The sequence below is a fragment of the Centruroides vittatus genome, unplaced genomic scaffold, assembly GCF_030686945.1.
Source record: "Centruroides vittatus isolate TY-2023 unplaced genomic scaffold, ASM3068694v2 contig_575, whole genome shotgun sequence".
NCBI classification, from domain to species: domain Eukaryota; kingdom Metazoa; phylum Arthropoda; class Arachnida; order Scorpiones; family Buthidae; genus Centruroides; species Centruroides vittatus.
This window is the reverse complement of record NW_027122344.1, coordinates 563,822-586,454: the sequence shown is the minus strand read 5'-3', so window position 1 is coordinate 586,454 and position 22,633 is coordinate 563,822. Positions and strand designations below refer to the sequence as shown.

General features: G+C 37.4%; 1 protein-coding gene across 4 annotated transcripts in view; it reads right to left on the bottom strand.

Annotated features, from left to right (window-relative positions):
• LOC136979050 (probable U3 small nucleolar RNA-associated protein 11) overlaps positions 1–22,633 on the bottom strand; it is a 164,335-nt gene that overhangs the window by 103,456 nt on the left and 38,246 nt on the right. For 3 of the 4 annotated variants that reach the window (XM_067274945.1, XM_067274944.1, XM_067274946.1), the window contains one exon: positions 8,831–8,854. The exons of the other annotated variant lie outside the window; for it this stretch is intronic. The gene's annotated coding sequence lies outside the window, so the exon portion shown is untranslated. The remainder of the gene's footprint in view (positions 1–8,830; positions 8,855–22,633) is intronic. 4 annotated transcript variants of the gene reach the window in all.

Sequence of the window (22,633 nt, the reverse complement as noted above, 5' to 3'; positions counted from 1 at the left end):
TTAAATATACATTTCAAATTAAAAAATGGGAAACAATATTTAAAATATTACGTTCTTAATCAGTGATGCGACACTAATTAACACTGAAAGTAACTAGGAGAAATTATTGTTTTCTGAAATTTCGGTTCGTATTTACAAAGTAGATAAAAACCCTCAGAGTAAACATTTCTTCCGCTATAAAAATTCCTACAAAGTATAGTTGTATGATGGATATGTAAGAATTTTCAGAAGTTTAGTTATGTCGAAGTAAATATTGACAACTTCTACAGAGCAAGGACCAACAATGAAGATTCCATTTTGAATCCATGTAAAAAATATTTACGTTATGTTGTATTGAAATATTTGGACTTCCGACTGCAAAGAAACCTTGGAATATTTTACTATAGTAAATTTAGGAAAAAATATTTATAGCGAACATCTTGTAAACAACTACACTTTATAGAAGTATAGTGATTTCAACAAAGTTATTTTATTTATTTAGTTTTCTCAAAATCCTTTCTAACGCCGCGTTAGAACAGATTTTCGTATCGGTTATTAAAAGCAATCAATTTAATAATGCAAATAGATTAATTTTATTTCTTCAATTATGAAAGAATTGATGAATTGAAAAAAGGCATTACTATTAAAGAAGGCAGTCTACTTTTTAAATGAAAGGTAATTTCTTATCACTTATCTTTTAATTTTTCTTCCGAGATCATAACGATATTTTGAAACTTTAAAAAAATAAAAATAAAAAGAAGGTTAAGTAAATTTAAGATCGTGAGACGAAGTTTTTTTTAATGAAATAATGTACTGTACATTGTCACGTTAAGGTAGACACAAATTAGCCAAGTACTCCAGTTTTACCTTCATTGACCACGGGTCAAGTTCAACACCAAAACCTGTTCGGAATTTTGTTTTGTGCCTCAGCACACGTGAACCGCTTAGTGATCATGCTATAAAACAAGACAAACCTCCTATCTTTCCACTAGTCTGGACAAGAATCGCGTACGCAATGAACTCTTCCGTATATGGTAGACAGAGATGGTAATTTTTAGATTTTTTTTTTAAGTTTTTAAATAAAATTTTTATTGCGTCTACTTTCTAAAACTTCGGCTTAGATTTAGTTGTAGTATTTAAATATCTACAAATAATTTCATATACTTTCTTTTAAACTAATATTTTTCTGTAGGAGAAAAAGTGATGTATCTTTGTTCCACCGTGATTCATTGCCAGGTTACATGTTATTAAACTTACACAAAGACGTCCATAAATCCCTGGAAGTAACAGTCAATTAGGTAGCCTTACGACGAGATGTGACCAGAGTGCGACGTTTTATTCAAGGCCAACAGGGATTCTCTCCTCTCCCTACCACATTCCATCACTTCATAAGGTCCAGTCTATCTCCGGTGATATTTAGGGGCCATCTATTCCCACCTAAGTGACCACAGTATCGTCACAGTCTGTATATGGAGACTTACAGGGGATATGGCCAGGCCACAGAGTACGGCCGACAGGAGTTTATCGACCCTGGCCGCTTCGCACGTGCTTGGCATGCCGGCGGCAGCCAGCCTGTCACCCTCTCGACCATCGATCGCCACTGCACGACTAATGAGTGTTGACGGGCGCATCGGTTCCTTTTTGTGCTCTGACCTCGCCAAGATTTGGAGGGACCTTCTTCCAGTTTTGCACGTTTCTTATCTTCTCCATTTCGTTGATTCGGAGAATTGATTGTTGATGTTGTAAAGAGGGAAGGCTGGACATCGTAATGGTGCTGAAAAGACGAGAAAAAAGCGTTTCAAAATGTCGGAAAGACGATTGATGATGGTTGCAAAGGGAAACACTTTGATTGTGCAATCTTTGGTCGAAGAGCGCAACTTCCATTAGGAAAGATACTCGATCTGGCAGGTTCAGTTTCTCCTATTAATAAGGGATAAAAGGCTGTTTCCGCCTTTCAAACATAGCCAAACATCGAATCTTCTATTCTTCTAGAAGACTCATAAAGATGCTCGAACTGGACGACTTCGGAACTTTATACCCGTCCCGAGTTACAGAATGTAATTGCTCTGTTTTAATATCTTAAATATCGACAAAATGAGAGATATCTTTTTCCTTTCATTGGAAAAGTTGTATCTGCGGACAATGTAGAGTCGGAGTTGTTGTTGGTGACTTTCATCCGTTTCAACGGATCGGTCCTTGGGGATGACTTGGATCCTAGCTTGATTAAATTTCTTCTCCCTGGCACTTCAACCCCCTAAAATTTAATCACTAAGTGGAAAGTAGAGTCACTCGGGTCCCTTTAAAAAATTCTACCACATAAGGTTAATTCGAAGTAACTGTTAGTGGCCGTGGAACAATATACCGGGCGCCGAGGGATGTCGAGTTTCGTCCCAACTGCCTGACTAATGACACAGTATTGGAAAAATAACGCTGTTTATGTGCCGAGTAGTAGTCTTTGGATGCATCCGACCATGCACGGCAATCAGGAAGAAGGGGAAAAAATATATATACTCGTTTTATAATTACCCGCCCTTTGTTTAACCCATCTCCCTCTTCCTAATAAGGAACAACCTAAGTATCAATGTTTCCCGTGGATGGATAGAAAAAAAGAATGGCTATCGGGCGCGGATCTAAGTCGAACAGATTAAAGGCAGACTAAGCCAAATAATGGAGGTGCCCGCTTGGAGAGAAGTAGAGTTCGGGCTCATTAGTAGAGCGGCCGCCGATACACCAACAGTTCCCTACTAGTGTTAGGCCTAGATTTATGGCAGGCGATTTAAGCAGAACGTTAGACTGCCATTTTACACACAGAGGACGGGCAGCCTCAATATCACATAGCTAGTCATCTCATCCATATGTATGACATGGAAATCTGTCCCGCCCTGACTGCAGGTGGCGTTGCACGGCGTCCACCAACCAGCGGCCGAGTTGAAGCGCCGCCCTGGTGGACAGAAAGAAACATTTCGGATGAAGAAAAAAGTATAAGAAGATGCCCTCTGAATATACGCACATGCAATGACCGTCCGGTGCAATAAAGGCTTATTAGCCAATGCCGTAATCAATATAGAGCAGTCTGTGCTCTACAACAACCATTCTAAAATCTCGACTGGCAACGTTAGCAAGCGATTTTAAATCCTATCTCTTCTGCTAAACAAATTTTCGCACAAGTTTAAATCATTAAAACTTTACAAGATTTTCAAAAATTTCTCATTAAAAGACAGAAAAATGTGATTTAAGGTTCTATAATTAACTTAAGTTACAAAGAAGGGGGGAAAAGCAATAAAGTATTTTTCTTGAGTTTTTTCTTCCCTTTAACCGGAACCGTAGTAAAGTTATACTTAACGCACCGATTTTGCGATGTAACATGACAACTCTCCTAAATTTTCTTATAGATAAATCTTAATCCCGTATCAGATAAGTAGTCTTACAATAGTATCGATTTATCAGTTCGATCCAAAAAGCTGTTAAAGCATTTTTTAAGGTTTTTTCCCCTCATCATAACGAAGGGTGTGGTCTCGAATAGCTTTAGTAGCCTGAACAAGATTAGATTGCATTAAATAGCTGCTTCTTGTATGTATGGTGTTAGAGAAGATTCTGATTCACTAAATGCACCCGGGTTTTCATTTGTAAGAGCGCATTTAATTCTTTCTCTTGTGATCCACTTCGGCACTCGACTACTTTGTCTGATAGACCTTTCATTAGGTAGACTCTTCCGATTGTTAATAACAGATAGGAAGCAATTTCAACCCAATGGCTAAAAACTCGTCCCGTAATAAGTTTTAACTACAGGAAAAAGTTCATTAGTCGCGTTGCGGGCGTTCAAGTAATTTAGGACGTTGCGGAACGTGGCTGCTGCAAATTGTCTTTTCATGGACAGCCCCTCTCCATTATTTCTAAGTTAGTTCTCACCCAACAGAAGGTGCCAGGTAAAAGCCGCCCATTGGCTAATATATCTCATGTGTATGCGCCATTTTGATGACGTCATAGCGATGGGTAAAAGTCGAGATAACGTAATTGGCATATGTGACGCAAAAAATAACCAATTGGATAAGAGATAACAGAAGAAAAAATGATTATTATAATAATTGGCAAACGAAAAATAATTCGAATTAATAGCCGAAGAACAATTAGAGGGGTTGAGAGAACGTCTGCAGCTGTTGTAGAAGAGTAGAAGGGTGAGACAGACAACATTAAATCTTAATTGCCGCCAACTAAACCTCTTCGGCAATTACAATCTTTGTCATAATACTACATTAAGTAAGCAGGGGCATAATTTTACTAGAAGTTCATTTCTCGCATCGAAATACCAGAAAATCTAAGAGCTACCGTGAATCTAGAAGGTGCAATTTTTTCTTTTTTATATTCATACTTAAGTAAAGCAATGAACTCGGGCTCAATAGGCCAACACGTGTTTGGCCATCGTTCCTTAATTGCGCTATTGTGTCGCTATTGGGATTGAGGGTATCATAAGCACACTCTACATAGACACGTCTGTAGGAGGCAAATGTTTTTATATTTGTCTTGGCTTGAGGAGATTGCTCCAGCCGCGGGGATGAGGGAAATGTAGGAAAACATAGAAATCTCGGCGATAGAAGTCAGGGATTAAGTCAGGTCCAGACAGAGTTAGCCTGCGGACGTTGGAAATCGTTTGTTGGAGTTAGAACGGCTCTTCTATTTATGTATTCCTTGTACAAACAATGAGTCTCCCATCCACAAACACGTCTCCCCCATCTTCGGATTGTGGACATTGATCGCAGTAGCGGCATTGGGATGAACTGATTCTATTGCCTTCACTAACTTTAAAAACATCCCAATAGTTTAAAGCATTCTTCCGAATAATAAGCAATTAAACGATATTAATTGTTGCCTAAATAAAATTATGTTAAAGGTGAATTTAGTAGCAAAAAAGAAATAAAATTCCCGGAGTGAAAAATAGAAATTTAGTTGTCATTTTAACACGGGATAAATACAAAACAAACAGTTAAGTGAACAATGCGTAGCCATTCAGTTTCACCCTGATCTCGTTTAGCGGCGAGCAAGAGAAAAATGTGATTATCTCTTTATTTAAGATCAAATTAAGGTTGAGGTAATAGATGTCAAGATTACGAAATCTCAGCTGCAGGCTGCTTTCATTGAGAAAAACGACCAGTAGCCATAAATAACATCATTCTTCCTAATTTGTGAGCTCGGATGAAGTGAGTGCATCCCATTTACATTGAAAACATTAATTTGAATAAATTGTTTATTTAAATGAGTTTATTTTTGGCGGCGGCAAAAATGAATTCTAATGAACTACCTCTCCACTCAAATTAATTGGTTGGGTACGAGAGAGTGGGCGATCTTTCCTCACGTGCTGGCTGACGTCACAAGACGGTAAAAGCGATTAAAGCAACTGAGAAAAAGGCAAATGATTGATACAATAACAATTTTGCTCAAACGGATTAGAATTGGTAATAAAAAGAAATGACTTTTTAACTGGCGCTGCTCTATTTGGTCAGAGCTGGGACGGTCATTCGTGAAGAAGTTTTTTCTTCCTTAAAAATAGTCGTGCCGGGAAAGAAAGATAAAGTCAAAACAGAGAAGAAACGAATGGTATTGATAAGTCAGTTAAGTCTGTTGGAAGTTTTGGGCGAAGTTTGCCAGAGCAACTTTCGAACCACCAGCTGCTCCGATCAACGTCCAATCGATGATCGTTCCATCTGGATCCCGAAGCATCCCAGACGAAAGAAAAGATAAAAAAGGTTCCGAGTGATGGTTTTTTAACAGAACATCACCGGAAACGTTCTGGGGAAGGGGGATAGGTGCGTTTAGCAGAGACTGAGGTCATTAGGGAATTCGGGGGAACCTCTGCGAATAGAATCTATGCCAGATGTCGTGACTGATTTTAAATTCAAAAAACCTCAGAGAAGAGGGAATAAGGGCAGATTCCTGTAGCCGTCAGTTCTCTCAAACAAGCCAGGAAGAAAGCATTCCCCAGGTGGGTTTCAAGAAGAAAACATTGAAGTATAAATTCGAACAGTTGGTCTAAAAAGTATGCAAACATGGTTCACTATTCACTGCGTACAATGCTAGCATGGGACTGAGAACTGAGTGGAATTCTCCTAACAATAGTAAAAATACTGTTTCCTAAATCCTCGACGCCCCTTCATGAGGTGACGAGGTAGAGCGAATGGGACGCGAACCCGTAGACATCTTTGTTCCCACTGTCGTTAACAATCTTCACCCCGACTGATTGACAGAATGGTCTCTTTTCGTCTTGTACAAAATCATGTTTTGTGGTGGTTCGGAGGTGGTCTGTACAGGGTCACGAACTTTAATCTATGTACTCTGACCCGGTCCGTTGTCGACAATCCGAGTAAACCCACCTTTCTTTCTATCCAGCTTGTATATTTACTGTAAATAACCAACCATTACGATCCGCATCATCATTTACGCGTGAAAACTTATAGGGCTAATTTCCTTTCACTTTCGGTAAGATAAAAATAAAATAAAATCGCTCTAGAAATCTTATTAAAATGCCTAATATCGCCAGAAGGTAAGAAAAGAGCTGAAATTAGGAATGTTAAAATTAGTAAAACTATAGGACCAAGAGAATTGAATAAAAGCTAAAATGATAAATTTAGCAATTTTAATTCATCATTTTTTGTATAATATTTAAAATTTAACTTCGGAATTGATTAAGTTCATATAAATCTACAGATCTATTCATTATCATCTAATAAAAATTCACAATTTAAAAAAGGGGAGGAAACAAATTTTAGTGAAAATTTTCGAAATTTTTATAGAATTCTGAACAAGTTAAAAATATATTTTGCTAGAAATAATATGAGAAAAATTTTATAAACACGTCTAATAAATGAACTTTCTTCGACATCATCAGGAATATTAAAACAGTTTTATTTACTGGAAGTAGACACTACTAAGTAAAAAAATGGTGCAATTTTCGATCAAACATTTAAGTTTTTACCACGACCAAAGTCTCCTGTTAAATTTGGAGACTTATTTTTAGAGATTTTAAACGTGATTATTTTCCAATAACGATCAAGACATCGATCATTATGCTGTATGAACGAAAAAAAACGGGAAAAACGGTATTGGGAAATATGGCAGAAAGTGGCAGCGGCTCTAACCTATAGGAAAATAGCTAATATTCTAAATGAAGCAAGTAGGGACTAGCAGATGGGAGGAATGTCTTTCATTAGGCTGTTATAATGACCCGATTAAACTGGAGTCCTGGACAAACAAATCGTTAACCAACCTCCCGGTTCAATTTATTTTCTCACAATAATACCTTGGGTGTGGATATGCCGTTGTCAAGACAACTGGTCACAATTAAGGCCTTGAAATCACGTTTCCATTAATCGAAGAGCCTTCTATGATGACGTCAGACGGCATAAGTCAATGAAAAGTTTCTCATGTAAATTCGAGAAAGGAGAAATTTGATAAATGATGGTACAACACGTTGCCGAAAAAAATCTTTTCGTGCAAATTGCCATAATCTAAGCGTTAAAGTCAGCTTGTTAATTGAATACACGCAACTAAATTTCCTGTTTGTTGTTTCTCTGAATGAATATTTATGATCTATAAACAATAATTTGTCGTGTCTTGTCTTACTTTTACATAAATCGCTAATTTTCTGTCGTATTAATGTAAATTTGGCCTATTGACCAAATGAATGGAAAATACAATGTGCCATTGAGTAATAAGGAAGAGACTGATATTAACTGTTTTTAAATAGTTTTATTGCAAGAATTATTATTGTAAATTTAAATATTTTTTCTTATTCATTCTCAAACATTCGGCGCCTAATTGTACTGTACAACTCTTAAATATATCCAACGCGTAACGTTAGACCATAAGAAAATAAGCTAATTCTTCACTCAAACGTGGCTATTTACTCTTTAAGAATTCGACAATTTATAAAACATTTTTATTTTATAAAGTAGACAGCTTAGAATACTATTCACTAAATTAATAATATTTCCCTTATATTTAAAATTAAAAATACAATTATTATTCTAATTTTAATAGAATTTTCATTTGGCTTTCTATAAGTGCTTAACGAAAAGTTAATTGAAATTTGTTATTTACAGTCTAAATTTGTAAAAAATAGAGTAATGTAATTATTTTATATTTTTAATGTTATTAGAACTATTACTTATCTTACATTCGCGAATAAATTTACATCGGAGCTTGAGTTAGACCTTGGCACAAGTTAAGAATTCCAGTTGTATTTATAAGGAGATGTTTTTATAAGAAAATAAATAATATAAAAATCGCTGCACAATGTTTAACGTCCTCATATTTTTCATGTAAAAATTTTTTATTGCCGAATTTATTTCGTATAATTTAAAAAACAAAAATTTAGTATTAAAACCGAAAGAGAAAACATTAACTGGGGGCCTTTATCGACTTTTTTCAATCGGCTAATGTATAAAAAAGTAGCTTTAAGCCGAACGGATTTTTAAAAAAGTATAATAGATTAAAGTTTAGTTTGACGTCTTTGTCGAATCGTTTCACTTTTACGAGTTACTCATTTAAAATGAGATAAAAGATAGTTAAATGGACAAGTGGTCGCAAAATTAACTCATAAATGCTACATTATAGGCCGTAGACATTAAGGAGTATTAATAAGCCCTATAATTACTTGACAATCGTTATATTTTCATTTATCTCCTCGTTTAAATTGATAAGAAAACTGTTGAAGAGTATCGTTTAATCATTTCTCATATCAGATAGTATAGTAATGAATACTTAAATAACTATCCCGTAACTAGAAGCAAAATAATATTCTGACATCTTTAAAAATTATTATTACAGTATTTATATAAAAGTTTTTAAAAGTCCATACCTGGTTCCCCCAACAGAAGAAAACCTGAAAAAGAAATAATTTTTATTGGTAAAAAGTCATTATAAAGGTTTTAATCTTTTACATAAGTTTATTTAATTAGGCTAGAATTTATGTTAAAATTCTACTGTTTATTATAATACAAACAAAAGCAAGGAATTTAAATTGAAGCGTAGATTCATCGGCGCATTATCCTTGATGAATTAGCATATATTGCATAATGGTAAGCATAGATTATCGAAAAATCAATGTTATTTCATCGATTTATGGAGTAGAAAATTGAAAAGATTTTAAAGCTTTCTCCGTTTCTATTTATTCTATCCGGGATATGTTTGCATATTTCGAATAATGTATTCTATGCATCGGCGAAAAACTTTCTTATTCATACAGTTCTGAGATCAAAATAGTGGCAGAAATCTCGGAATAAAATAAAAACTAGGCCATCTCTAACAGCATAGGTAAGAAAGAGTGGAACACGTTTTCTATAAAATGCTACAACTGTTTTAATTAGAGGAATTGCCAAGAACATTATTTATTATGTTTAAAAATGGAAAAAAATAAGATGTGTCGGAGTGGCGTAACTAAAATGAATTTAGGGAATCAGTCATGCCATCGTGTGACAGCCTGAATATCTCGACATCTGCATATATTTTCGTTATCGTAGCTGGCTTATTCGATGGTATAAACAAGGACGGTCCCCAAGAAAGGTCTTTTCGACGTGTACATTTCTGTTGCGGTAGAAGTTTCTCTCAGCAGCAAGTCGATTTATGATAGGCAGGGCCTGGCGATAAGGTGGCATCCCCCTCCTCCCATTCTCCGTCATCTATCAGGCTTATTGTATGGCCAGTCACCATAAAATTGGAGCGGGAGACTATCCCCCGCTAACTCGCCGCTGCGGGGAGGGATACATGAATCTGCTGCCGATGGAAAGACCGCAAGACACCGAGAGATAATGGTGCTACTGCTGGATACAGAGTTTTATGTTGTCCAACTGGACGAAATTCAATTCTCTGGATTAAATAAAAACCCGTTACGGGACAACACAGTTGTATCTGGTCAGCCTCCACTAAAAGATTAGAAAAACTTGTGTTTGAATAGTCGGCCTGCCTTGATTTATAGCAATATCTGTAGAATAATAAGGAGGATGTTCTCCAGTCTGCTTTCCCATTTTGGAAACTAATCAATTATCATATCGCAAATCCGCTACAAGTGACGATATTTTCATTCTGTAATGCATTCGCTCCCTATTTACCTTCTACTAGAAAAACTTTATTCGAAAATTTCGAATTCTCCTCTTCAATCTGTTGGGTTATGGAGAGTGAAGAGGGATTCTCGGAAAAGATTTTTAATCCTCTGTTAGTGTGGAGAAGTTTTTAAATTGCGAAAAAGCTCTATCTGATAGCGTTAATGTAACTAGTTAAATGTGGCGAAGCAGCATCTAACAGGTTAAAAAGGAAGATCCGGATAAATGTTGGTGTCCTAAGAAAAAAAGAAAAAAAAATGGAAGAGCAGATTAGGAATTCCACGTCTATCCCGGTAATTACTTAAATTTGAGTGGGCTTGGAGGCACAAACGATGATGGATCCGTCATGGTCCGTGGTGGTGATCTGTTATAACAGAGACACGATACAATGACACGGTCGGGAATATAACCTCCCAAAAATTTTCTCGCCCATTAAAAAGAATTCCCAGCTGATCCCATTATACAAAATGAGCGGTTTTGGTGGCAAAGAAGGACATCGCTCTCCGATTTGATCAGCAACATCGGCGCATCGACATACTCGACCAGAATATTAACCAAAATCTAAACTCGATTAATGCTTAAAGATGTTTACCGTTCAAAAAATCATTTCGTCCACAGAAAAATGGTGTAGGATAGGCGAAATAAATCTTTACCCCCTTTTTTCTTTCTTATTTTTTTAGCTACTACTATCGAAGGAGACATCTAGACGTCTGAGTCACGAAACAAGTTCAGAAAGTTGATGAGGCGGTGGTAAAGCAGGAACACATACTTCTAAGTCCATGGCAAACAGAAACAGAGTCCAATAATGATTTGTTGGACACATTGACCAGTGGCCGTGCTACTAGATCCTACAACAACTCATTATCTCGTTCGAGGACTGTGCTTTCCGGTCCGATATTACATACAGACCACAACCTCGCTCAATGTTTGTTCTCATAGAAGCATCGAGTGCTGCCTTGTTTGTATTGGTTTCATTTGGTCAGTTAGCTTCCAGCAAAGTTATCTACGTCGGTATAAACAGCTAAGACGACAGATAATATCAATCTGACTAGAGAAATATCTGTCAATCTTTCTTCTTCTGTTAGCTCTCTCCTCCAGCTCATTTTAAATAAGTTTAGATTACGGAGAAATTCAGGAAAGGTCATTTCAGAAAGTAAACTTTCATTTTCTCTCTACAGGTGTCGCTAGTAGACCGATAGGTGACAGAACTTGGCTAAGGTGGTTGGTGTGAAGTGGGTGATTTGTATGCGTGATGTGGCGGACACGAAAAGACATTTGGCTGCATGTTAAGGACAAGAAGAAACAACCCTTAAGCCTTTCGGATAATAGGCTGCTATCTCAGGGACTCTCCGACCTACGTTTTATGACGCTGCTTGCACGTGATGTGATTCGATGCGGCTTTTGTTTCTTCCTGTTTGATTTGCCTACAACGCGGCCTGCAGAGGTCAACGCGCATGCACCTTGCATATTTTCCAGACTTGAAATACTTAAAAAGATAAATGATATTACGAAGTCGGCAACGAGTCCGAAACAAAAATACCGGACGGTAGTATGTGCAGCTTAATCAGTAGTGTCAGTGAAGGATAAGTTGCTCAGTCAGTATTTTTCTTGCAAGCCATACATTTATCCAGACACTTATCTTGGTAAACAAGGCTTCCCACCGAGTTCGCATTATAGCTTTTCTCATGACACCCACAGTCTTAATGCGCCAGCTCGATTTGAAACGCAATTCTCCCCACACAATCGTCATAAGACAGAATGCTTTCCATAAAATTGTTTTCTTATGTGGAGAGAAATCGGTCACCTTCGCCAGCGCGCCCGAGAAACCTCTCTACAGAGGTATAGATCTCCAAACTTTTCTAAGAAATAAAAATAAAAAAATAACAGAATGGTCAGAAGTAGAAGAAGGAACTTTCGCCCGCCAATGGGGGTGAGCAGCATTTTAGAGCGAGAAGAGGGGGATATCAGCCTGGACTCTGCGGCTAAACATCAAAGCTGCAGACCTCCGTCGAACTCAGCCGAGTGGCTTGTCAATGCTGAATTATGATAAATGGCATTTTGATGAATCCACTGTCGTCCTTCGAGACTAAGGCCCGTCTACGGTTAAAATATTTGTAAACCTCCCTGGGGATGGCTATCAGTTCGGATGCCGCAAATCGATAGAGTCCTGTTTAGGTTTGCATTTTTTTTTTCTTTCGATTTCTTCTCCCCTCATCTTTCTCGGACTTAACCACTCTGCTTTTAATGGACGGGGACTGGTTTTTAAAGGTGTGTCATGTTCTCTGTTATATAATGCAGCCATGAAAACCGAAAATAGTCTGTAGACAGATCGAACGATAACACACATACAGACACACATATATCGGTTGTTTGCGTGTCGCTCTCTAATCTGATATTATTGGCGAATCAAATTTTTATAGTCCCCTATTTTGTATCGTCTCTAATAGTAAAAAAACTTTTAGCTGTAAAAATTTAAATATTAGATAATAGAGAAATGCCAAAGTGGTATTAATCTCTATTTAAAGCCATTGGAGGAATTTTGATGAGTTTTCAGCGAATTAGAAAAGGTTTTAAATGGCATGATATAGTTTCGTAACAAATAGTTGGCTGGATAAACAATCTCAAAATTAACTTTCACGCACTTATATAAAACGAAGATTACTTTTCAACCTTGATGTCCCTTCATAAATGATGGAACATAGCCTCTTAACTCCAATATTTCCAACGGAATATTTTAAAACGTATATAAAATCTATATTTTTCTAATATTGTTCGTCCTCACTAGATGGAGGCAAGCTTATTGAGATGGTTACTGGATAATATCTTACCTAAACACTAAATACATGTAGAAAATATTTAATCATAAAAACATTCTAATTTCTTACAAAATCAATAATTGATTATTTTTAATTATTGCATAAGTACGGAACAAGCAGGCGATATTTATAAGAATTTATCATTAATCTGTTATATTTTTTAATATTTACTTTACTCGTTAGCTCATCAATTTGACGTTTTTATTTTAAATTAATTTATTATATCTTTTAAACAGTCATAAATTTTACAATATTACGCAAGAGAAGACTTTTTTTCTCGTGTTGGAATGTTTGAAACGTAATAAATCATTATTTACAGCACTCTACAAAAAATCAAGACTACTTAAGATATCAATAACTTATATACATATATATATATTAGATATATTACACAAAATAAAGATTTGCATGTATTAAATATTTATCTTTCAGACGAAACTATAAATAAACTTAGAACATTTTTTTTCTACAATAGCTTAATTTATAAATAAAAAAAACTCTCATTTTCTTTGTAAAAAAGTCTCGAAAAAGTAGATTTATAATTCATATATAAGTCAATTGCAATAATAATTAGCGCAGTGTTTGTATATACCTGATAGCAAAACGTAAATCAAACAGAATCCGGCAATAGATTATCATTTAAATAACTCCGACTGATGACTTACAAAGCATGAGAAAGGCTAATATTTAAAGAAACTTTAAATCTGAATCGAGTCGATTTAAAAAAAAAAAAAAAAAAAAAAATCTTTCTTAAGCCGCCCATTTTTAGTCGGTTGGGTCTAAACTTAAGTCCACAATAGCCTTAAACAGGTAGAAACATAATCATATTTTTCAGTGCAAGACTCGCGGAAAAAATATTAAAAAAAGCATAATTTGTCTGATGGGAAGGAAGATTTATTTTGAAGATGATTGCTCGTCCGAACTGGCATCATTTATTATTTTTTGTAGGCCTTTACATGTAAAAAAAGAATAATAAAAAACTTGCATTTATTAAAATGATGAAAACTACTCTTTATGTATTAGTAGGCCTTGTAAAAAATCAAAAGTTTTTTCGTTTAAAGTTTTTTTTTTAAATCTAAAGGGAAAATTCAAATCGGTTTAATTGCAACTTTAAACGGGATTAATTGGGTTAATGATAATGATAATTATTTTTAATTTAATGCTAATTAATTTATTTTTTGGCGCGGAGCTCAGCAGAAATTATTTAACAGCGTGTAAATGGCTATAGGCCTTAGTTAGGATGCTAAAAATGGTGAAGATAAATTCGGCGTGTGCACCGTACCTCTATCGATAGGAGGGCTGTATTTATAGGCGGCCTGTAACATTTGCCGATTAGTATAAATTGCAAAAGTTGAGATGGCCTGGGGCTTAGGGTGGTGCGGGGAGTAAACGATTGTGACAAACATCCATTTGTCAGAGGACATATTCTCAGATTGACAGTCGCACATAGCTATAGCCCACACCCTGCTTTATCCTCCCGTAATTGTACATTGGTTAGAGGCTAATATCAGGCTGTAAACGGTTAGGTCTATGATTACGTTTGGAGATGGGGTCTATCATTACGGGGCTGGCTAAGTCAGGGCAGTTACGTCGCAGATCTTTCTCTCGTTCGACTCGGCAAAAACTCTTTAAGTTTCAACTAATAGTTTTATATAGCGAAATTGGTTCGGACTATTACGCGTAATCTTTCGTAAATATTCTTTCTAACGACATTTAAAATTGCCACACAAGTTTTACCAAGCGTTTCACCTCACTCTCTATATATATTTTTTTCTTTCCTTTCCCCTATCGAGCCGAGTTAAGGTTTCGATAGATTTAATGCTTTGCTTGCTCCTATATCGACAAACTTTACTTCATCAGATTTGTACCAGCTGTCGGTTCCCTGCCTTATTGTTTCACTTTCGCCTGCGATGACCACTGGTCATTCACTGGCTGTTTCATAAGCTGGACGACCATAAATACAATCGAAAATAGAGCAACTGGCCACTCTCTCAACATCTGCTCTCCCTGGGATAAATCTCTGAATATTTTCTATCCCTCCTCTAGATATGACGTTTAGTCATATTCATGCAGATGGTTTCCAAATACAATATAATAAATATTTCATAAAATAAACGCGGGATTGATTCACTAGTTTTTTAAACGGTCACAAAATAAGCGTTAATTAAGATGTTAAATTGTAGCTTGGCCTCATAAATGGGTGAAGTTTTAATGCATTGTTGTGTTTTCGTCCTTCTGAACAGAAAAAAATCAGAAAAAAACCCGAAATGTCTTCCGAATTTCTCAGATGTGAGAACATACATCACGATAATAGTTAAACAGTCTTATTATGCATGACATCTTTTGTGCAGAGAAGTACTATATATTTTCCTATGGACGGGCGATTTGCCAATTTTTATGCAAAACAAATTTTGGCAAAACAGCTGTTTGAAAGGAAGTGTCAAGAATAGTGTGATCAGGTTATATATTTCATAATTTTAATTCTAAGAACAAGAGTGCTTTTTTACGATAGTAAGGCACGTCACACACTGAACTTAGGTCACGGCTAATATTGCAACGTCCTTGAAAGTGCGAGTGCTCCCTACGAAGACAATAGAATGGACGTAAGCAAAATGTTGTAACTTATATACAAGACGGAGACGATTCTTACGCATCTGCCCTAGTAGGCGGGCGATTTACTGAGAGAGAACGCGTATGCCGACGAAATATAGGTTGATGTAGGAAGAAGTAATAAGCGGCTAGAGAGGGAAGTTGGACCTAACATAGAAGAGACTTAAGCGCAGAGTCGTCCGAGCGTGCCAGTCGGGAAGTAATCATGTAGACCGACAAACAAAGCATGCATTACCGCGGACTCATCAATCGCATTAAACCGGACGGACGTTTAATTCGCACGGGCCGCAGAACTGACGTAATTGGAGGAGGCTTAGAGGAGCAGGGAAAACACTCTTCGGCTAGTGTCACAAATAAACAGAGGAACCGTGTCTCGAAGCAGCCAAGCGACAGGATGGAGCTGTCTTCTCTCTCTTATTGCTTTCTGCTTTCTCGGCAACTTCCCCATTATACATTCGGTCGGCTCCCTGTGTACACTTAGACCGTCGCATTCACACCTCCCAATATACTCTCTGTACGCTTGGTGTACAATATCCTATCTGGGCGTACATTTTACACTTCTCTGAGAAAGATAATAGGATGGGTCTTATAGAGAGATGTTTGATTTCTTGTGTAAAATGGAGTCGTCCCAACTTTTTTCGTGCAGATTAAAAAACAACCCTCTGCAATATCTAGTTAAATGAGGCAGAATGGGTTGGGTTTCCAATTTTCTTCTCTTCTTTTTTGTTAAATTAAAGATATCCTAAAGTAACTCTTTTCTGTTCTGCCGAAGGAGAGAGGTTGTTAAGAAACAGCTTCGAAATCAAGCGAGAAAAATCTCTTCATGTTTAACTAGTTGTCGAGCTTCTTTTCTCACAATCTTAGTTTGTATTCGGATTTTATTATGTCAGTTGTTCGAAAGTTCATCGAGAAATTTCCGTCCATTCTACAGTTGTGTCAGGCGTCTGTTTAATATATCGTCCGACGTTCTCCACATTCCTAGCGCTGCCCATTTATTGGATTTAGGGAACAATATAATGTCTGACCGCAAAGTTAATTCTCCAGATTTCTCGGCAGCTTTATTAAATAGAAGAGCAGCTAGAGAATTCGTTGCCATCTGACGTCACGTGTTCCAACATGGGTACGAGGAAAGATGGAAATTAAAGCGTTATATTTAAAAAAGACTTCTAGATCGTTTTAATCTATATCAGGCTCACATTTTTGGTACACGAACTAAGTTTAAATCCCAGAGAAGGGTAGTGAACCCGCAAACGTTTTCCAAATAGGTGACGTCTTTGAAGAAGATGGCAACTGTAAAAGACGTTAGAGAAAACTCCTACAAATGAAAGTGTTTCTTAAGCCTACGTAATAAGACAGACTTAACGCAGTACTCTGTCAACAACCGTTTACACACTTTAGCACGGGGGGAGTAAGTGCGACAAATGGCGACAGTAAATTTCAGTCAGCGCTACCGTCTACTCCGCTAGCAGTTTTTACTGCTGTACATTTACGAGAACGACTATCGGCTTTCCTTTCTAAGCAATCGGCGCAGTCTGCCAGTCAGATTAGTTTCTCTCATTCATCCTCCTTATCCCCGACTTGACTTTCGACATTCGTACTTTTAACTACGACTCGGACATCTCGGACACACTACAATGTTATCTTATCAGCTTTTCACCCGCGCGGGCTGTCGACATGGCGGAGAAAACACGAGACAGACCATCCGAAAGGTCATGTTCTTAAGAGGAGACGTGACTTTGCGGGCAATGACAGATCGAATGGAGAAGACACATAGTCCTCGGTCGGCCGAGAAAAGCGTGAAGTAAATAACGAGTGCTAAAGGAACGGCCTTTTACCATCAGATAGTGTACGGCTAACAGTAATCCCGTCTCGGTGCCGTCTGACTGGCGGTTATCGTCGGGGTGGAGTATAAACGTCGGTCCCACTGTTATTCTTAACCGTCTTATGTCATCTATCTTCTTGGTCCACTAAGTGACTTCTTGCTACCATTGATGATCGTTAGCACTATCTTCTCTTCGCGGTTAGATCCCGTTTGGCTGTTCCTCTGGCCACAAGTAAACCATACCAGATTATTTAACGTCCGAGAGTATTTGTGCTGCGCTCCTAGGTATTGAAGAACGCATATTTATGGAAATAAATTCTATTTCCATTTTGTCGTCGTGTTGGCAGTACACCGCCAAATTGCCTGCAACTGTCACAGCATATACGTATTGACGTAACGGCTCTCATGCAAATGTATTCTCAGTTTGCACCGAATAATACGAAGTGAGCATTGGTGTGCAGTAAATTGATTCTTGTGTATGTGTGCTTTTTTCTCTCGTTTATAAATGTTATAAAGTTATTTTTCCTTCTGAAAGAGTTATTAATCTCTTCAGACTGAACTATAGATGATGATTTAATTGGTTCTTGCCATCTTTTATAGTTTTACATTTAATATAATTCGGTTTAGGAGCTTCGGGATTGCATCTATAATAATTCTTTCTTTCATTCTTTGCCATAACTGAAATGTCGTGTCCGGATGTCTCGGTTGATCTAAGCAAATCTTTATAGAACGACGTCTTTCCTCACGATAAAGGTTCAGCTTTCATTCTGTCACGATCCATTAAGTAGAAGTACAAAAAGGGTGGCCGAAAGTTAGACAATAGACGTAACCACATTTAGAGGGTCGCCTACCCATTAGCACCAAATAGATGGGAGGCCGTCGACGGTTTGTCCTGAAGAGCACAGCGATTGGCAGGGAGGGCGGGAAAGGGAAAGAGAAAGAGAGGACGTGAAGCTGCAATCTTCGAACATCCCCATGTCCGAAGTGTGCAGGGAGAAGAAAACTAATTTAAGCAAATGGAAGGCGTCGCATATGGCAACTGGCTCTGTACTAAAAGAGGATGGCAGACGGGAGACCGGAGGGTTTTATGGCTTGGCAAGAAGTGTCTGCAAGCGTCTGTCGGATTGCCCAAAATAAATAATGGACTGACGGCGAAACTTGAACTGCCCGTCTCCGTGCTGTAAAACTTACCGTCGACCATGTCGATTCTATGCAAATCAGATCTTGGTGGTGGGGACAGACCACGAAAATTAGCGGTCAGATCGAGAGGGAGAACACAGCTGCTACTAATGTCGCTGGCAGTTCAGGTTAAAGCGACATTATCACGTCGGTCAAACTCGTTGGCTCATTGATGCTGGCTTACAGACTCCCAAGATGTCTTATTGAAAATTGCAAATTTCTTATTCTATAGAAAAAGAAATGTTACGATAGATTTATGAAGTGATTCATTTCATTCACACATTCGCATTTATCCTCTCATTGGCATCACTATTGGGCCGAAATAGTTTCTCCCAATTTTATTCTCTCTATAATATCGAAAATCAGTCCTACTTATGAACTGATGATAAAAATGGATGACAGTGCTTCCATCGATTTTGGAAAGACCTTTTTTAACTTAGTATTACTCGACTGCTCTTAGAATACCATGATTACCCTATCTGCTTTGATATTCTGTTTTTCGATTCTCCATACCAGTCCAGCATTTGGCAACGTGCAGATAGATTTTTTTTCTTCTTCTTTTCAAGTCTTTGCAGACGGGAAAGGTCTCCTCTATTTGTTGTTTGTCCAACAAACATTTGCCTGAAAAGTGACAAGGACGACAAACTGGAACTGCTATTGTCATAGTCCATTTGTTATAATGCCTTCATTTCTATCATTTGAATCTTTAAGCATGGACATTGATCCTAAAACCCTTTAAGCTAAAAATGTGTTTACTTTTGGCAATAGCCTTAGCTACCTTTCGTAAGTTTCTCTGCTCATTCATGCAAATAGCAGCATCCTCTGGCAACATTGTTTAAATTTTTTTGAATTAAATGTTCTCGGATTAATTCTTCTGAATTAAAGGATCATTATTATAAAACTGCTTTATTATCTGGAAGAAAGATGACATTTTTGTTATCGTATTATACATAATATATATTTTTTTCCTTTTCGGGTTAGAGTCTACAAGGTTATCAAATGAAAGTCGTCTAGCCATCTAGATGGCAGGTGAACTCCATAAATATTTACCAACTCGGCTACAGAATACGATTGCGAGAGTATTCTGGAAGCAGATGGAAGTAACTGCCACCTGTCCGGTGCATAAAATGGTGGCTTCCATGTTACTGACCGATAAGTATCTAGAGTAACGACGAGTGGGACTAGTAGGCGATGGCTAGTCTGAATACAAAAGGAAGTCGTAGAGAAAAAAGAAGGGTTAGTTGGTAAGCTCTTCCCAACTCCCAATGGCGTCTCCTTCCCATCAATCACGGAGGACCGAAGTTTATCTGTCGCAGTCGCCAACCGCAAGGGGTCCTCCTTATCTCAGGGCGGGCCCACGACAGTTAGGCTTAGTGGAGAGACGTCAGATGCACCGTTGGCTGCAACCACGCCTTTGTCTCGTTTCCCGGCAGAGGGCGCGGCTGTCCTCTTCATGTCAAGGCCTTCTAACGTACGGGCGCATTGGTAGAAAGTTTCGGCCCACAAGAAATTGGCCATCGTTAATAATTTTGGAAGCATTCTCTTCCAAAACACATTTCCAGTCCATAAGCCTGTTGTAACGTAGATGGCTAATTAGCATATTTATCGGGGGTTATCGGTTGCCGAAATGTTTTTCTTGTCCCGTACGCTCTTTGTTTTGTTACTTTAATTGGAATTGCCGGGGTAGAGAATCAATACCGGTTTTCGATTTCGGTGCCATGGTTTGGTGGAAAAGAGGCTCGAAGTGAAAAGAAGAACAGTGAATCGGCAAACCGTGAACGATATCAATCTTATGCAGTAATAACCCCGCCTGTACCTGGCGTTCGAGCGTGCAATCACGTGATTCGAGGTGGCGGACCAGGTGGTCAAAGTGACCATAACGTCATCGAAGCAATCGACCAATGGCGCTTTACAACTGGGTGGCATTTCGATTCGGAGCACAGATTCTTTGATGGGTTGATCGGATTTCGAAATTTCGATGGTGATATAATCGATGTTTTTTCAACTGAAGAGAAATCAATTTATTTTTTATTTTTATTTTTTTTTGTGTCTTGGTTCATTTTAGGTCGACAGATGTCAACAGAAACAATGCCCGGAAAAAAATGAAACAAATCTGAATTAGATTGGGGCTAAAAATCTGTTTAAGTATCAGTTTTTTCGACCCGAAACCCAGTAAAACAATCTTCCTAATTGTAATTTATGTAAATAAATCTACTTAAATTTAAATATAGAAACATAAAATATTGATTCGGTTGAATATTGTAAAATATAGAAAAATTCTTTCTTGCAGCATTTTATAGGCCCAATTTATCATTTAAAGCATAACTTTTAATAATCGGAGACGGAAGTAATTGTCGAATTAAATGATTATCAATTTCAAAATAATAGGTGTAGGCCCTAATACTCCGAAATAACATTAACATTTTCGGTTAATTTATACATTTGTATAAATAAATAACTGATGTTTATAGGATATAGTCGGCCCAATTAACGTAATATTTATGATAATACTCATAACGGAATAAATTATGAAGAGTAAATGTTGTTACACATGCCAGCCTTGACTGACATACAAGTAGTTTACATAGAATAGCACTAAAAATGTGTTCTTAAGAAGCAGACCTACACATGTATTAGTAGATAAATTGCTACAAATGTTCCGACATTATCATATTTATAGATATCGAATATCGATGAGTTATTCCATATAATAAATATGCTTTCCAATTTTTTATATTGAGTAAAATATTAAAAATAATGATTTTAACCGAGAGTTGTAACATCAAAATTTCTCGAAACTTGTCCAGACACAATGCATTGTCAGATTTCTTGTATATTTAAAAAAAATATATTTTATACTTTAGAAAAAGAAAAAGAAAATTGCAGTGAGCTTGTGTTCGAGTATTTAAAAAGATAAAATAATTTTAAAAATATATTTAAGTTTATATTCGCGCTTACGAATTAGCATCGTCAGTCATCTTGAATGTCCATAATTAAGAGTTTAAATAATTGTCGTTGTCATAACCTAGAGTGACTTTCACCTCAATGACATTTTCCAGTATTTAACAACTGGTGGATGAGTTTGTTTAAAGTCGTTTTTACTGGGAAAGGACAGTAACGTTACCGTTAGTTGTTAATTACTGGAAAGAATGTCTGCATTAAAAAGCCGTTAAGACAGCTAATTCGTGAGAGGTCACATTTAATGACTGAATCTCAATGAGACTCGCTTGTTACGGACAAGAATTACAATTATTGTTTCCGAAACCTATTTATATAAGGACAAATTCAAGTTTTTCGACAGTCTCTGGTAAAGTTTTCTTTCTCGATTCCTTCCCTTAATGTCCCGTTTTAACAAGCTAATGTGATCATTAGTGTGATATAAGGTTATTATTAAGTAGAAACTGCCTTATAAGCCAGATAAGGATTTTACTTACATTTATAATTATAATATTTAAAATTTTACTAGAAAAGTATATTTTACTTCACTTTATTTTCAGAAGCGATGTAACTTAGGTAAGTAGAGGAAGATATCAAAATGGATATATATAGGCTGTGTGGTGTATTAGAAACGTCAAAATCTATTATGTAGCACTTTGTCGTGTTGTTTGTGTCAAAATGGAGTTTTTGTTGCTAAATGGCATCTAGACATTTCCACTTCATTTCGATGTCAACATGGTGTCCAGACCGCCTCTTCTGATCCTTCTCAGGCTATTTCAGTATTCTTAGTCAGCTGAGCGTTTCGCGACACAGCTCTCTTCTGTCCCCAACGTTGATCAAACAGTCGTTTATTAAACTGATCGATGTGATGTCCCGAAGTCTGCCGTCACCTATTGTTCGCTCTCCACACACACCGACACCTTGCCCAGCTCTGAAAAACACCGTCCCGCTGTTAGGTTTAGAACCGGGTCTACACCACCAGATGCACGATGCCAGGGCCGTTGGGGGGAGGCACCTTTGGGGTCCTGCGGCGCGTGAAATTGGGAAACTGCTGCCACGCTGCGAGTCTGCTTTAAGGGGTAGCCAGACGTGAAAGCGGGGTCCATTCAGCGTGGCCAAGTCCGTGCTGACCCCCTGCTAGGGATCGGCGACTCGGGTGACAAAACCGCCACGATTGAGTCGATCGTAGACGAGTCAAA